General features: G+C 45.0%; 1 pseudogene; it reads left to right on the top strand.

Moving 5' to 3' along the window:
• Positions 1-1,738: 1,738 nt before the first annotated feature.
• LOC101004364 lies at positions 1,739-15,512 on the top strand (annotated as a pseudogene).
• Positions 15,513-18,010: the final 2,498 nt, after the last annotated feature.

The raw sequence follows: 18,010 nt of genomic DNA, 5'->3' as shown, positions 1-18,010 counted from the left end.
TTTGAATAATTCTCAGCGAATGTCTTTAATTGTATTTCTTCCATATTCACTCTGTCCTCTCCTCTGTGATTCCAATTCCATGTTTTAGACTGTTGCACCTTATATTGTGTGTCTCATGTTCTTTCATTTTCCACCTTTTGTCTCTCTTTGCTTCATTTACATATGTTCTGATTTATTTTTCAGATTACTAATTTTTCAGCTGCATCTAATCTACTATCAAAAACACATCCACTGAGCTCTCATTTTCAAGCATTTCTCAGTTGTAGGAATTTTATTTGATTCTCTTCTACAGTTTGTTATTCTCCACCAAAATTCTCATCTTGTCACCTAGTGCTTTGAACATTTTAATAATTATTATTTTAAAGTCCCTGTCAGACAATGCCAATATCTGAATTCCCTATAGTCCTATTTCTGTTGACTGTATTTTTCTTGGTTTTTGTTCTAATCTTGCCTTTTTTGTCTTTCCAGGATTTTTGTAATTGTATGCTAGACCTTGTAGATTTAAAGTGTAGAATATTTTAACCCCCTACATTGTATTTGTCTTATCCTGGATTCCCCCAGAAAGGAGAACCTGAGACCTTGATTTGTGTGCAGGTAGTTAATTTTGTTAGTAATCCAAGCGCACAGGAGTGGGATTCTGAGAAGAATATGACAGGGAAAGAGAGAAAGCCAATTCATGGGTACACACTTGAATTGGTCATTACTGGGGGTAACTGAGGATTGATCCAAACTAAGACCTCCTAAACAACAACAACAAAAATCTAATTGCATCTCAAAATGTCCTGCCTAAAGAATGAAGAAGCATTTATTCCCCAACTCGCATTCCCCATTGATCAAGGGTTGCTTATGGGTGGTTAATTCTGTTTCACTTCCAGGATGCATGTACATGATCGAAAGGTAGATTCCCATGGCCAGAGGCATCAGAGTAGCCCTGACATGGGAAGTTAGAGACAGCAAAGGCTGAGGCAGGTGATGCAGAGTTACACCTGCACAAAGTTAGTTGTGGCAACAGTGGCTGGAATAAAATACAGAGCAGTGAGATATGAGGAGGGATGGAAAAAACTTCCAGTCTCTTTCCAAAGAGGATGTATTTTGCTTCTAACAGGCAACTGGGTTAGGAAAAGATGAACCTGATTCAATCACGGATTTTAATGGCTCAGAGCCGAGCTTCAGTCCTTCTGAAGGATGGTCTGTTCCTAGTTCTCCCTTACTTCTAAGCGGCAGCTCTCCGGGGTCCTAAATCAATCCTAGGGTGTTGACCAGGGCCATCCTTCTGTGGCTGGCTCTGAATGCCCGTATTTGTTGCCCCAGCTCCATAAATCTGCCTTCAAATCAATGAATGCCTTAGGGGGAAAAGTGGTTTGAAATATCAGACTGAGCGTTAAGGGTTTATTTTCCTTCTGGGGTCTTGGCCCCTTGAATCCTGGTTGCCTTTGGTAGTTTTCCAAAGCCTTAAATCAGATCTTCTTTTTTATGCCCAGACTTTCTAGTTGTTCTCAGAAGGAGGATTTGTCTAAAACAAGTTAGCTGCCATTGCTGAAAGCAAAACCTTCCCATTTGTTTATGAAAAGTTTTTGGAGGTAGACGTGTACCTTCAAGTGTTAAAAACAGCCTTAAAAAACAATCGCCTCAAAGTCAGGGTTGAGCTTTGCATCCATGCTCTCCTCCTCTTTCTAGGACCCCTGCCCCCAGCCCCACCATAGCTGTCACAGTGTCTGTCACTTGGCACACACTTAATATGTGTTCAGTGAATGCATACCCTTCAGAGTTCCTTGCTGTGTCCGTGGAGGATGCTGTGGGGGTTGGGAAGACCATCCTCTTCCTTCAAAGTCCCCATGGAGCTGACAAGAAGCTAAGGTGGGGATGAGAGGTCCCACAGACCTTAACACTCATAAGACCCCCTCAGGAGAAGACTGATATGAGCTCATTTCTGGACCCCATCCTGGAGTTTTAATTTAAATCTAAGGCCAACATCTACTGGGAAAATATACCCTAAGCAACAATGGCTCCAGCCCTAATAATTGCCCAAGACCTGGAATTCCTAATTCAAGGAGGACCCAATTTGGGGACCCCCTATAGAGGATCTCCAGGCCAGAACGAGTGGGATCTGAAGATACAGTATGTGCTGGAATGGTGTTTCCCAAAGCATGGGAACCCAGGTGACTTTGCATGGTAGAGGGGCCACCACTTGAAACAGCATTGAATCCCAGAGTAAGTAACTCTTTTTCTATCCTCCTTCAGTCCATTCAACTAAATCAAGGAGAAAGGCTCAGGATGGTGCTAGGAGGTCCTTAACCCTTCTCCAACACATGTCCATCATCCTTCTTAACAAAACACGGGCATGTCTCAGGTTAAGAGCCTTCTTAGGCAAAAGTATTAGCTAGTAGACAATAACATGATTTTCACTGTATTTCTGTTTATAGAGCATGATATTGGCTTTCCATTTACCTTAGTGACATAAGTTTAAGTAAACTTTTGAGAGTTTATGTCAACAAAAATATTAAGTTAATAGTCGCTTTAATTGTACATAACTGGAGCAAAAACCATGAAGGTTGTGTGCAAAGAAGTGAAATTTGAGGAACAGTGCCCTGAAGCAGTTCTGCTTCACTGGGAACAGACAGATGATGATGAGAACAAAAGATGGGACCCCAGGGAACCTAGGAAGCCAGAAACCCACACCAAGGGGCCTGGCCATTTAGTTCCTACCACCCAACCAGGAAGGAATGAAGGTCAGTCGGGAGCAGACGGGCACCAGCCTGACCGACCTCCGCCAGAGATAAGTTCCTCGGGGTCAGGACCAGCCATTTCCGAGTGATGCTCGTTTCCAGTATAAACACTTCTTTAAGGAATCCAACATTTTTTCTAGCACCTCTTGAGACTGAAAGAGACGGATGTGAGAGTCTGAAGGAAAAGGTGAGAAGCAGGTGGGGGCAGTGAGAACTTTCACATGGTACTCAAGAGAAGTGGAAAGAAGTTTGTAAAAGCAGCCACGTGCGTTTAAGTATTCACAAGACGTTTTCTGTGGGCTCTGTTTTCTTTTTCCTCTCTGTGTGTATGTGTTGTGAGACAGTCTCACTCTGCTGCCAGGCAGTACAGTGGTGCAATCTTGGCTCTACTGCAATCTCCACCTCCCCGGTTCAAGAGATTCTCCTGCCTCAGCCTCCCACGTAGCTGGGACTACAGGCGTCCACCACCATACCCAGCTAATTTTTGTATTTTTAGTAGAGACAGGGTCTTGCTATATTGTCCAGGCTAGTCTTGAACTCCTAACCTCAAGTGATCTGCCCACCTCAACCTCCCAAAGTGCTGGGATTACAGGCGTGATTACACCACGCCTGGCTTGTATGGGCTCTTGAACCTTCCTAGAGGGATACCTAATACTCATTAACAGTGAGGCAAATAGTCCCACTTCCAAAACCTTCCTAGGTTGCCTGACATGAAGGTCACTGATTGGTTCTTTACAAATTTGCTGCACAAACGTAAGGCCTGCATAGACCACCGCCATGGGAAGGCAGCCCAGAGGTGACAGAAGGCCAATGGTCCTGCCTGTCACATTTGCCTGAGATGAATGGCTTTCATTTCCCTAAGCCACTAAGACATAATCACCCACCGCAACTCTGCCCAAGTTTAATTTCACATCATGCAGCTTTCACAGATGAGTGATTGGGGGCAGTGTTTATCGAGGAAATCTTTTTGTAGCCACCAAACCTGTGGAACCATTTTCTCCTTTAATTTCCGTCCCGTACTTCCTGCAGAAACAAGTAAGATTGAGTGAGGGAGCCGCTCTACGAAGACAGGAAATATGTATGTATCCAAATCAAGAAACATCTCATCCGTTATGTAAGTGGGAGGGGCTGAGAAGAACGAGGAAAAAGTTGTAAAATGGCAGCCCGAGGGCCCACACTGGCCGGCAAAGGTGTTTTGTTTGGACCACGCAGTGTTTTGTTGTTTTGTTTTATAACATTAAAAATATGTAAAAATTCAGAGATTTAACATAAAAATCCAGCTGTCAAGCTTCTCCCGGAAAAATCAGATCTGAACATACTGGGCCAACAATATGGCACCAACCAGATGGAACCAAATGACCGGGGCACAGGCTCCCCAGTTTGCCTCAATCCCTACCCCCACTTCGCTCCTGTGTGTTTCCAATGGAGTAACCAACTCATCCTGGTTGGCCTCAGATGGTTCTGGCCTTAACACTGAAAGTCTCATGTCCTGGGAGCCTTCTCAGTCCCAGAAGAACTGAGATGGTCAGTTATCTTGGGTAGCACCTGGCCCCAATAAACATAGTGGACAATATTCATACTATTTGCATCTTCTGCTAAGCACAGCTCTACGCGTTGTAAGTGAGTTAGCTTGCTTAATCCTTGCAGCAACTCTATGAGGCAGGTACTATATCATCCCAGTTTTACAGGTGAGAAACTGAGGCACAGTCAGCTGAAGTATATGCAGCCTAGAGGACTCAGCTATGAGTTGGGACTTCAGTCTCTTTCCCTGGTTGGGGTCTCTCTAATCCAGGGAGTCAGGGCATCTTATTTTAGGTCCATGCAAGAGGAGGAAATTGACTGATCTGCTTCTAATCCACTTATCACGATGGCCATCTTGGTGGCAGAGGTGGTTCCTACCCACCCAACATGTAGTCCCTCCTCTTTCTTTCTGCTTAAGATTACAGGGCCTCAATTTTGTGCAGGGCCTATCATGTACAGGGAAGGTGAGCTCCTCCCCTACCCAACCCCAAAGAATGACAGTAGATGGTCCGCAGCATGGTAATTTTACTCTCCTTAGCTTGGTTTGATTGGTTTAGGATTTATGGCCTAGTTCTGCATAATGAGACGTTAAGAGGAGATGTGGCGAGGTTTTTGTTCCTTGCAAGGTTTTCACTTCCTGATAAAAGTAGCAATAGGGATGAGACCTTCTCCTATAGTCTGCCTTGAATGAGGTTGTGTAAGGATGGGATGCTCAGAGCCGTGGAGCCGTTTTGTGACCAAGGCACAAACCTAAGGATGAAAAGTCAGATTCAGCAGGGTGGGCCTGAGGGGCAGAAAGAGCCTTGGTCCTTGGTGACACAGTGAAGCCACCAAGCCAACCCTGGAGTAACCCACCTCCAAACTCCTTTACTGATTGCTTAGGTCACTGTTAGTTCATTACATTGTAACTTGCAGCTAAACGTATCCTGACATACCATGGGACCCTCAAGAACACCTTTGCTTTTCCCATAAAGTCTAGAGCAGCCCATGCCCTAGTTTCCTTCTGTCTGAGCCCTCCCGCGACCCTGTAGGGACTTCCAAGGTTTAGGAGGCACCCCCCGAGCATGAGGCACCCCCAGGGCCAGTCTCACCATGTCGGCCACATGGAAGTGAACAAAACAGAGAAATATCGATTGGCTGAGGAGCCAAAAGCTCACCGTGTGGAAGAAAGATGGGTCAAGAGAAGTGGCGTGTTTCTCCCAATGTATTCTGCAAGTAATGGAGTGAGCGCTAGTGAGGGTGAGACCTGTCCCTGCGACGGTTCCTTCCCATCTCCCCCAAGTGCCCTCCCCCATCATAGCCTCTGCAGGTCCTGGCTTTGACACTCACTCACCATGTGACTTTAACGGGGTCCTTTGCCTTTCTGTGCCTCAGTTTCCCCATCTTTAAAATGGAGATAATCTCATCCTCATAGTGTTGTGTGGTAATTGAACAAAATGATAACTGTAACATTTTCTCCAAGGTGCCTGCCCCATAGGCATATTCTATAAATGTTTGTGATTATCTTTATTATGGAGGTGGGGAGATGGAGTAAGTGAGAAGGAGTTAGGCACCAACATTCCCATTTTGTAGGTAAGGAACCTACAACTTTGAGAGGCTACAATGGATTGTCCTCAAGTCACCCAAATAATAGGCAAATAACTAAATTTGAATTTAAACCTGGATCTATCCCATTCCAAAATCTGTTATAGAAAGCAGAGTATTATTTTGAAGCAGGTACTAAAGGCAAGGAAAAAACCAAAAATTTCTATTCATATTTGGGATTCTTTCAATAAAGAAAAGCAAAGAGGTTTTCTGGATGGCAGGCTAAACTATTTTTACTGACACCTTTAATTAAAGACAATCACCCTTGGTGATAGAATGGCTGATCTCAGCTCTCAGGAAAATTACCCCAAATGGCAAATGGAATTAAGTATCCACTCAACTACTGACAGATGCTCTCCGAAGCAAGAGAACCACAGGACTTGATTACAATGACAAGAATAGGGTCTGGCCCCCAGATTGGAGGAGAACAAAATCCACTTTCAAATGATTCTCCAATGACTTCAATTAACTGTGGGCTAAACCAGGCAGTTAGTTGTATAAGGTAGATCTCTTTGTGGTTCAAATTAAATTTCATCTAGTACAAATGCTGCTTTGAGATTTTCAGAGAGAAAACACAATACGCAGGAAAGGAATTTGGATTTCGTCTGCGTGCGTTGTGTAATCAGAGATCAGGTGGGCTCTCCTCATTCCTCAGGGCATGTTTAAGATATTTTGTTTGTTGATAATTATTTATAATAATTATTAGCAACATCCTCATAATACTCCCATTCCTACTGACCTGTCCAGTTCCCATCTGCCACAAAAGAATCAGCAAATTCTAGGCTCTGAGCCAAATCCGGCCAATGCTTGTTTTTTTGTAAATCCATTTTTTGGAGCACTCCCATATTCATTTTATTTACATATTGCCTCGGGCTGCTTTCCTGCTGCAAGGGCAGAGCTGAATTGTTGTGTAAGTTGCAACAGAGACTGTGGGTGGCCTGCTAAGGTGAAAATTTCTTTCAACTCTTTAAGAAAACATGGCTTATGCCTGTAATCCCAGCATTTTGGGAAACCGAGGCAGGCGGATCACCTGAAGTCAGGAGTTTGAGACCAGCCTGGCCAACATGGTGAAACCCCCGTCTCTACTAACAATACAAAAATTAGCCGGGTGTGGTGGCATGGGCCTGTAATCCCAGCTGCTCAGGAGGCTGAGGCAGGAGAATTGCTTGAACCCAGGAGGCAGAGGTTGCAGTGAGCTGAGATCATGCCACTGCACTCCAGCCCGGGTAACAGGGTGAGACTCCATCTCAAAAAAAAAAAAAAAAAAGTACAAACCCCTGCAGAGACAGTAGAGAGGAAGACTTTCTGAAGGACAGACATTGTTGGCCACGCTCAGAAGTTGAGACTTTGCCCAGAAGGCGATAGGGAGCCCCTGGAAGGTTAGAAGGAGGGGAAACACGGCCCCTGCAGCAGATGCCATCAGTGCCTCATCCTGTCCCCTGGTCATCTCTGCAAGGATAAGGTCACTTACTAACACCTGTGGGCATGCAATCCCTGCCCTGTCCATGCTCACATTAGTGATCCAGGGGCTCCAACGTCCAGAGAGCCCAGGCTCAGGAGTCAGCTAGACCTGTATTCAAATTCCAGCTTCTCACATGTCCTCCTGAGTGACCTTAAGCAAGTTGCTAAACTTTTCTGTGGCTAGAGAGATGGGCAGGCCAACTTTTCAGGGCCTTGGGGTACATGTGAGGAGAAACAGACAGCGCAGATGTTAAGTTCAATTTGTGCTTGTTTAAAAGACAAGGAGGAGGCCAGGTGCAGTGACTCACATTCAAAATCCCAGAGTTTCGGGAGGCCAAGGCAGGAGGATTGCTTGAGCCCAGGAGTCCAGGACAAACCTGGGCAATGTAGTGAGACCCTGTCTCCACAAAAAGTTAATAATTAGCTGGGCATGGTGATGTGTGCCTGTAGTCCCAGCTACTTGGGAGGCTGAAGCAGGAGGATCACAGCTGCAGTGAGCTGTGATCATGCCACTGTACTCCAGCTATCCTGGGTGACAGAGACAGACGCTTTCTTGAAGCAGAAGCAGAAGAAGGAAGAAAAAGAAAGGAGGAGGAGGAAAGAAAAACAACAAGGGGGAAATAAAACTGTTGTAAGAAACCAGTGTAACTCCTGACAGTGCCCCCTGTCCAACACAGTGGCCAGCTCAGAGAACGGAAGTCTGTGTCTCATCTTTGCTCCAGGATTTGAATAAAGTCAGCTCCACCTGCTTAAGATCCTAGAAAATGGGGGCCATTTTTACTATGTTTTGATTTCAGCAAATGACCACTTTCCTCAGGAAAGTCTACCAAAATAATGGACAGGAAGTTGTAGAAATTCAGGAGAGAGACTCATTTTGCTCGAATGACAGCAAACCACATTTGAACTTGAGCTAATTTAATTCTCTGCTCCAGTTCAATATTTCCAGCGAAGATTTTGAGAAACAAAATTAGATTTTCAGTAATGAAGATGAATTTCAATACATGCCACAGCTGGGCAGATTCAACTTGTTGCACCCACGGCGTTATTTCCTGGCCACATTGAAGAGTAAAGTCTGAAACTCACAGTTTAAATGAAGCCAGGAAAGAAAATAAACTCTTTAGCACTAGGCAGGATGGAGAGGGTTTTAGCCAGGCCCTTGAAGTACTCCATTTACAGGATCTTACTGTGCTGGGAGAAATAGTGACCCAGCTCTCAGGAATATAGACAGTTTGAGCTGGAACAGTTTTTAGACATTACCTAGGGCAACTAAGGTTCCGTAAAACAAGAACCATAAGATTTGTTTTGTTTTGTTTTTTATAAAACAGGGTCAGGCGCAGTGGCTCATGCCTATAGTCCCAGCACTTTGAGAGGCCAAGGTGGTCGGATCACAAGGTCAGGAGGTTGAGACCAACCTAGCCAACAGGTGAAACCCTGTCTCTACTAAAAATACAAAAATTAGCTGGGTGTGGTGGCGCATGCCTGTAATCCCAGCTAGTTGGGAGGCTGAGGCAGGAGAATTGCTAGAACCAGGGAGTCAGAGGTTGCTGCAGTGAGCCGAGATGGCGCCACTGCACTCCAGCCTGACAACAGAGCAAGACTCTGTCTCAAAAAAAAAAACAAACAAGATTTTACTCTGTTACCAAGGTTGGAGTGCAGGGGTGGTGGTGCAGTCATAGCTCACTGCAGCCTTGACCTGCCCTCAAGTGATCATCCTGCCTCAGCCTCCCGCGTAGCTGAGATTACAGGCACACACCACCATGCTCAGCTAACTTTTCAATTTTCAGTAGAGACAAGTTCTTGCTATATTGCCCAGGCTGGTCTTGAGCTCCTGGGCTCAAGTGATCCTCCAGCCTCAGCCTCCTAAAGTGCTGGCATTATAGGCACGAACCACCACACCCAGCCCACCATGAGATATTTCTAAGAGTACAAGAGCCCAGCAATGAGTAACAAAATCTTTAAATCCACCTATCAAGAAAGACATTCCCTTTTCAATTCACCTTTCCCATTACATCGATGAAGGAGTCTCTGTTTGACGTTACTAGTTCTTTAACACTTCCTTTTGAAACAATAGGCGTTAGGTCAGCGGCCACGCTGCCCAGCTAGAATTTTCCTTTTAGATCAGGAGTCAGCAAATACTTCCCACAAAGGGCCAGAGAGAGACGATTTCAGACTCTGCAGGCCACATGGTCTCTGTCACAATCAAAGGCAAAGGCAGCCATTGACAAAAAGTCCTAAAGTTTATAGACAAAATGTCATAAAGTATGAGTGCGGTTGTGTTGCAATACACCTTTACTTATGGGTACTGAAAGTTTAAATATTCTTCACATATCATGAAATACTATTCTTCCTTTGATTTTTTTCCCAACCATTTAAAAATGAAAACATCTTTCTTAGCTTGGGAACAGCACAAAAACAGGCGGCAAGCTGGATCTGGCCACGGCCATAATTTGTAGACTCTGTTGTAGAGTAGGATGGTGGCCACAGAAGAGAAGTCCACTGTGCTCATCACCAGCTTGGACTCTGCAATTTCAGCTCCTCAGTTTATCACTTCTGTGACTCCAGAGAGTTACTTTGCTTCTTTGAGCCTCAGCCTTCCCCTCTGTAAAGTGGGAATAATAACAGCACCTACCTCAGCAGGTTGTTATGAGCCTGAAGTGAGTTAATCCACATTAAGTGCTTAGAACATGACATGGTATGCAGTGTTAAATCGATATTAGCTCTTGTTATTGTTTATTTTTACTTTTACTTTCTCGTTAGAGCAAGCGATACTGATTTTTCAACCGTGGTGATAATATAGTTTCTTTTTTACCTAAACTTATTTAGGTAAAAAGTCAATTTAAAGGGAAATATCATTTGAATGTATATAGTCTTATGCAAATAGGGCAAAAATTATAAATGGGACACTCAAATGACTGAAGGTTCAGAAATACTTTGCTAGTTCCTCATCTTCACTATACAAGGCTGAGAAATAAATATTAAAGATCAGACAGAGTCTTCATATAAAAAGAGAATTAGGCCAGGTGCGGTGGCTCACACCTGTCATCTCAGCCCTTTGAGAGGCCAAGGCAGGTGGATTGCCTGAGCTCAGGAGTTCGAGACCACCCTGGGCAACACGGTGAGACCCTGTCTCTACTAAAATACAAAAAATCAGCCAAGCATGGTGGTGGGCATCTGTAATCCCAGCTACTCAGGAGGCTGAGAATTTCTTGATCCCTGGAGGCAGAAGTTGCAGTGAGCTGAGATGGCATCACTGCACTCTAGCTTGGGCTACAGAGTGAGACTCTGTTTCAAAAAAATTTTTTTAATAAAATAAATTAATTTTAAAAATAAATAAAAGAGAATTCGAGTGCAATTCATTGTCTGTGACTTTTAACTGTTAGAGTCATCTGTATAGATTGTCTTCCTGCCCCTCCTACACCGTGAGCTCATAGAGGGAAGGGACTCATGGCTTCTGAACCCCTAACCCTCAGAATGTGGAACATAGCACACAGTCAGTGACCACTGATATTTGTTTTTTGAATTGAGGTAAGGTGGGCTATTCCATCTCAACTAAGAACTAAAAATAAAATCCTAAGGCCCCCAACCAACTGAATAGACCCCCCTTGGCCAAGAGAACCTCAGAGAAACTGTAAAAACTGAGCTCCAGGCCATCACGGGACAGGAGGTCAGACTCACCCTGTTATAAACCCCTTCCCTTTTGTGGCTTGAACACAATAACTGACCAACGTTAATGTGAACATAGAGATCATAAGACTGATCGAATGGACTCTTTGTGGCAATAAGGTACCAAATTATAAACAGGATCTAAGGCCAAGCCAAGCAAGGGTTAAGTGACACAACCCCATCCTTAAAGAAACTACTGTAGTCATGTTCTAATGACTCTAAGGTTTCTCTAGCATCTGAACAAGCACTGACCTCAAGATCGGCAACACTAAACAACTTCAACTCACGCCATATGCTGACTAACTGCCCCTCTGTTCCGCAAGCCACAGCTTCAGCTTTGACTGGACAGAGGCTGATTTCAGTACTTCCTCCTGATAAGAGACCACCAGCTGTAAACAGGTTCTGGCCGGTTTATAGAGGCTGCACACTGAGTGCCTTCAAGGCCCTACTTTTCCTTTCGACCTACACGGCCTAACTAGAATGCATTTAAACACTGTCTCCTTCCCAAAGAGAACATAAGGCACACATAACACACACGTTTGCTCATACATACATCAGAACCCCTTTCATGAATATTCATAGCTCCTCCTGTAACTTGTTGAATATGTCTGCTTGGCCAACCCATCCATGAATTCCTGTCTCATCTTTCCCTCCCTCAAAGTATCTGCTAATGGCCGGCCTCTTCCAGAGGCAATGTTTTCCAGTCTGGCAGAATGGCCACCTTCCAGGCTATAATCCTTTATAAGAAATAGTCTCCTTTCTAAATTTATAAATTTGTGATTTTTTTTTTCTGTTGACACAACGCATATGAACCTTCAAGTTACTTCCAGCCTCCCAAAAGACCAGGAGTCCGATTTTTTTATTCATTCATTTCGCAAACACTTAAGATCCCCAACCAGGAGCAAGCTATGCTCAGAGAACCCTGAGAAAAGCTGTAAATAACCTAACCATTGCTCCTGGTCTTTGATGGTTGGCTCTGAATTATCTGATCACGCATTCCTAACTTTAAAAATTGCTAAACACTCGCCTTTAATATGTATCAATTATTAATATGTATTCAGCATTATTTATTGTTATGGTATTATATAATAATAATTATGTTGTTATATAGTCATAATTTTTTTTTTTTTTGGAGACAGAGTCTCACTCTGTCACCCAGGCTGGAGTGCAGTGGCATGATCTCGGCTCACTGAAACCTCCGCCTCTTGGGTTCAAGCAATTCTCCTGTCTCAGTCTCCTGAGTAGCTGGAATTACAGGGACCTACCACCACACCCGGCTAATTTTTGTATTTTTAGTAGAGATGGGGTTTCGCCATGTTGGCCAGGATGGTCTTGAACTCCTGACCTCAAAGTGACCTGCCCAGCTCAGCTTCCCAAAGTGCTGGAATTACAGGTATGAGCCACTGCACCCAGCCATGTAGTCATAATTACACATAATAATATATTTTATTATAAGATATAAAATATAATTATAAAATATAATATCTGTTGTTATAATTAACAAAGTTCTATTTATTAATTAGGAATAAAAAGGAAGAAATGACCATAGCTCCTGAGCTGCCCCTGGTGTGATGAACCAGGAGCAGCTCAGAAGCAATGATCATTCCTTTTTATTCCTAATTAATACTTGAATTATTAATTATATATGTATTTACTTATAAATTGCTTGTGGATACCACTTTTTTTCTTTTTTTTCTTGAGACAGAGTCTCTCTCTGAAGCTCAGGCTGGAGTGCAATGGCATGATCTCGGCTCACTGCAACCTCCGCCTCCTGGATTCAAGCGATTCTCCTGCCTCAGCCTCCCAAGTAGCTGGGATTACAGGTGCCCACCACCGCGCCTGGCTAATTTTTGTATTTTTAGTAGAGATGGGGTTTCACCATGTTGGCCAGGCTGCTCTTGAACTCTTGACCTCAAGTGATCCACTTGCCTCGGCCTCCCAAAGTACTAGAATTACAGGCGTGAGCCACCACACCTGGCCATGGATACCACTTTTCCAGTCTATCCCACACATTATAAAACAGGCAAAAGACTGTGAAACCAAAGTGATAAGGTCCCCAGCACTGCTACTTTCTTTCCACGCACCCCACTTTGAAGAGGACCCTGGGTGTGGCGGAGGCCAAGCTCACACCTGCACACAGTCATAATGCAGGGGTAAGCCCGTGGTCAAAGTGTGACTGTGTTTGCTGGATGGGGAAGATGGGCCAAGGTTGGGGACATCTGTGACAGACCTGCAGCTGAGCTGGAGCTGAGATGGAAGCAGACTTTCGGAGGCAGAAAGTCCAGAAGGAACAATCCCTCCTAAGCAGGGTCCCCGTGGTTCCAAGCTCTCTTCCTCCTGCCACCTTCGCAGCTCGGGAATGGGAGGGAGGAGGGTAGAGGCAGGGAGAGCTGGCGAGTTTGAGATGCCCTTTATCTGGCACATTATCTTAGCATGGCCGGAATAACTCCCACATCATGACATTGGCCATGGGGTTTTTCTTGTTTCCCTCCCTGTGTTCAAGGAAGGCTGCACATCGCGGCAAAACTTCCTGCTGTCTTTCTGGCAAGGAGCCCAGCTTCATCATCACCGAGCGCTGCCCTTTGGTGCCCATGCAGAACACGACAATAAAGCCTGACAGTGGGATTAGGATTTTGCAGACCCTCGACAGCAGGTCTGTGGAGCTTGGGAGCCTTCCAGGGGCCCTGCCTGTTACGGAAGCTGGGCACACAGCTCCATAGATACTTGTCTAGTGAATGAATGCAGGCACAGATGAGTGAATGGAGGAATATTTGCTCAAGTCCTAGCTCCACTATTTTCAGAACAAAACCACTAATAGAAGGAGGAGCTAGATTGCATTATTTCCGATTCTTACAACTGCACAGCAGAAATTATTCTGGCCCTGTGAATACTGGGACTGAGAGGAGAGAGGACTCCCAGCATCCCACCTGCTAGGAAAGGGGCAGAGCTGCTGCGAGGCCCCAGGTAGCCTGACCCTGAGCCAGCTTCTCATCCCCTTTGCCAATGGCTTCAATGTGGAGACTGAAGGGGATGCCACTGGCTAGGTCAACCCAATCATCTCACTGTCATATATCACCTCCCATACCTCTGCTATCTGTTTACCCACAAGCTACTGGAATACCTCCAGCTACGGGCCTCCCATTTTTACCTTTGAATAACTAGGAGATTCTTCTTAATTTGGAGCTGACATTGGTTTCCCTGTGACGCTGTCTATGGAGTCCATCTTCGGGAGTTTTAGAAAACAAGTCTACTCGCTTTCCCTGCTACCCACAGAGGGGTCCACAGAGTGTTGTTCTGGATTCCCGTCCTAACTCAAAGGGAAACTTTCACAAGGTCCAGAGCCCTTGATGTCCTGCAAATGAAAGAGGAGGATGTCCTTAAGTTCCTTGCAGCAGGAACCCACTTACATGGTACCAACCTTGACTTCCAAATGGAACAGCACATCTGTAAGAGGAAAAGTGGCGGCATCTATGTCATGAATCTAAAGAGGACCTGGGAGAAGCTTCTGCTGGTGGCTCGCACCATCGTGGCCATAGAAAACCCTGCTGATGCCAGTGTCATATCCTCCAGGAGCACTGGCCAGAGGGCCGTGCTGAAGTGTGCTGCTGCCACTGGAGCCACTCCTATTGCTGGCCACTTCATTTCTGGAACCTTCACTAGCCAGATCTAGGCAACCTTCCCAGATCCACGGGTTCTTGTGGTTACTGATTGCAGGGCCAGCGACCAGTATCTCACAGAGGCATCTTATGTTACAACCTATCTACCATTGCTCTGTGTCACACAGATTCTCCACCATGCCATGTGGACATTGCCATCCCATGCAACAAGAAGCTCACTCAGTGGGCTTGATGTGGATACTGGCCCAGGAAATTCTGCCCATGCAGCGGCTCAATTGCTTGCAAACAGCAGTGGGAGGTCATGCCTGATCTCTACTTCTACAGAGATCCTGAAGAGATTGAAAAAGAAGAGCAGGCTGCTGCTGAAAAGGCTGTGACAAGGAGGAATTTCAGGGTGAATGGACACTGCTCCGGCTCCTGAGTTCACTGCTACTCACCCTGAGGTTGCAGACTGGTCTGACAGCATGCAGGTGCCCTCTGTGCCTATTCAGCAATTCCCTACCCAAGACTGGAGTGCTCAGCCTGCCACAGAAGACTGGTCTGCCACTCCCCCTGCTCAGGCCACTGAATGGGTAGGACCAACCACTGAATGGCCTTACACTGTTCTTGCACAGGCTCTGAAGCAACATGGAAATAAGGTTGACAGAAAATAAACACCAGTTTCTAAAAATGCTTTTAAAAAGAAAAAGAAAACAAGTCCACTCTTTTAGATATGTGGATTAATATGTGTGTGTGTGTGTGTGTGTGTGTGTGTTTAGAGAGGTAGATAATGCTAGCATTCAATATTGATAGAATGTTTATATATTATTAAGATTTATTGCATGCTTATCATGTGCCAAGTACTTTACAGAAATTATCCCACTTAATCCTCACAATACAACTGTGAAGTAGGTATCCTCAGACCCCCTTCTTCGGATAAGGACACCAAAGTTCAGAGAGCTTGCACCACCTGCCCAGAGCCCCACAGACAATTCCTGTCTGAGCAGAAGCTACACTCAGGCCTACAGTAACCCCAGCACCCTCTTTTCAGCTGCCATGCCACCCTCTTGCAGGCCTTACTAGCCTGGTCTCTTGCCTCTAAAGACAGTCCATTTGTGTATTCAAGTTATCACTTTCCCTTTAAAAAATGTTAGACAGCATGGGATTCATCCATAACCCCATCACCCAAAGATAACTATTGTTAATATTTCCATGCATTTTTCACATCTAGATATAGATAGTTTGGGTTTTTTTTTTTTTTTTTAACAAAAATGAGCTCATACTATACATGTTATTTTGTAACCTATATTTTCTACCCAATTATATATCTGGAACATCTTTCCATAACAACACATAAAAGCTGGCGTCATTTTATGACTGCCTGGAATTTCATTCTATGGATATACCAAACTACTCACCTCTCATTGCACATTTAATTTTCTCCAAATATAAATCCGCCAGCACATATCCTGGCACATAGATCTTTGTCCGTATATCCCACTATTTCGTAGGTTATTGCCTATAAGGAAAATTGTTTGAGTCCAAGGTTATGCCCACTCAAAGGTGTTGCTGCAGAATCCTGATACTCCTCATCAGTGTAGGAGAGGGCTTGTCTCTCCACCCTCTAGCCCACAGAGCTGTCATCTTTTTTAATCTTGGCCAACCTAAACATTATAATAAAATGGCCGGGCGCAGTGGCTCACACCTGTAATCCCAGCACTTTGGGAGGCCGAGGTGGGCGGATCACGAGGTTAGGAGATCGAGACCATCCTGGCTAACACGGTGAAACCCCGTCTCTAGTAAAAATGCAAACAATTAGCCAGGCGTGGTGGCGGGCACCTGTAGTCCCAGCTACCTGGGAGGCTGAGGCAGGAGAATGGTGTGAACCCGGGAGGCAGAGCTTGCAGTGAGCCAAGATAGCACCACTGCACTCCAGCCCAGGTGACAGAGCAAGACCCCGTCTCCAAAATAAATAAATAAATAAATAAATAAATAAATAAATAAATAAATAAAATAAAATGGCCAGGGAAAATTATAATAAAATGACATCTTATTTTCACACACTTAGCTTTTATTACCAGTGAGGTTGAATTTATTCCAATATCAGACAGTTTCAGTCCATCTTAGGCATATTACATCAATTACTATGGTGTCCCTAAGAGCACAAAATACCCCAGGTGGGATTCGGACCAGCAGAGATTTCAGAGACATCAGCCCAGTGGGTCTCAGCCAAGTGGTTAACGGTCCTCACAGGGTGCTACCAGCCACCAGGGCCTAAAATGTGCTCAGGCTCCAGCCGTGGAACAAGACTGTCTGGTTAACAGCACATGTGGCCCAGCCATCCCAGTGTGGCATATACAGCTCTCTGGTTTCTGTCAATGCTGCCCCTGCTAAACTATGTGGCTGTCCAGTCTGCACTAAGTGCAAAGCTGGCTCCTGTGCCGGCACCCACACCCACAGGAAAGGCTGCCTTGATTTGAACCTCTATTTAGGGCCTGCAGAGAGGGGTGCCTGTGTGTAAACACACTTGTGGCTTTTTGTTCTCCTTCCTGCTGATTATTTTAAAGCTAGGAGTTAAGTAAGATTCAGCTTAGCGATCGATTCACTCACGAGGCTGCCTAACCTGTTGCTGTTTTATAAACTCAGGAAATTCTTCTCATTGATGGGTCTCAGTGTTGAGGGTGTGACAGACCAGCCCCCTCCCATGATGCTGTGCATGCCTGGAGGAGGGGATGTGGTGTGGTGAGCTCAGCTGTGCCCCGATAACCAGCATCCCTCCTCCTTTCTCAGGGGAACTGCAGCTCTATTTTTCTTGCCCAAGTCCGTCCACGACCCGCTTCCTATGCCCCACCTCCAGCCTGTGGAACAGGCAGAGTTCCAGACCCGGGTTCAAGTTCCCCACTGCCAGGTGTCAGATATGTTACTTATCTTCTCAGAGCCTCAGTTTGCTCATCAGTAAAATGGGGACGATAATAATACCTACCTCATAATGTGGTTGTGAAGATAAAACAAGAGTACCTCCACACACGTAATCTTGGAAATGACAGCAGGTAGAGCTGATTTCGTTTTTATTTTACAAATACTGATTGAATGGCCAGTTTCATTCCACTGTAATCACGCTTCAAATATAAGCGAGGCATAGGAAAACTTACAGAGAAATTATAATTATCGGATCTGGCTGCCCCCACAGGCCTTTCTGTGGCCTCGGATATGGGCCCTGATGCAAGATACATGATCACTATTATTTGCTGACTTGAATTGAGCGAAGGTGGTCAAAGCCAGTGTTTATGAACCATTGAGTTCCTTTCAGCTCACGATAGCTCAGTGGTGCATGACTCAGTGGCTGCAGCATGTCTTTCATTCACTCATTCAGGAAGCATCGATGAGCCCAGATGTCAAGTCTTGTGTTGGGGAAGGCCCAAGAGGAGCAATAAAGGGCCCTGTTGTCGAGCTGTTTGT

The sequence above is a fragment of the Papio anubis genome, chromosome 16 (assembly GCF_008728515.1).
Source record: "Papio anubis isolate 15944 chromosome 16, Panubis1.0, whole genome shotgun sequence".
Lineage (NCBI taxonomy): Eukaryota > Metazoa > Chordata > Mammalia > Primates > Cercopithecidae > Papio > Papio anubis.
Note: the sequence above shows the minus strand (reverse complement) of the source record. Positions and strands in the feature narration are given on the sequence as shown.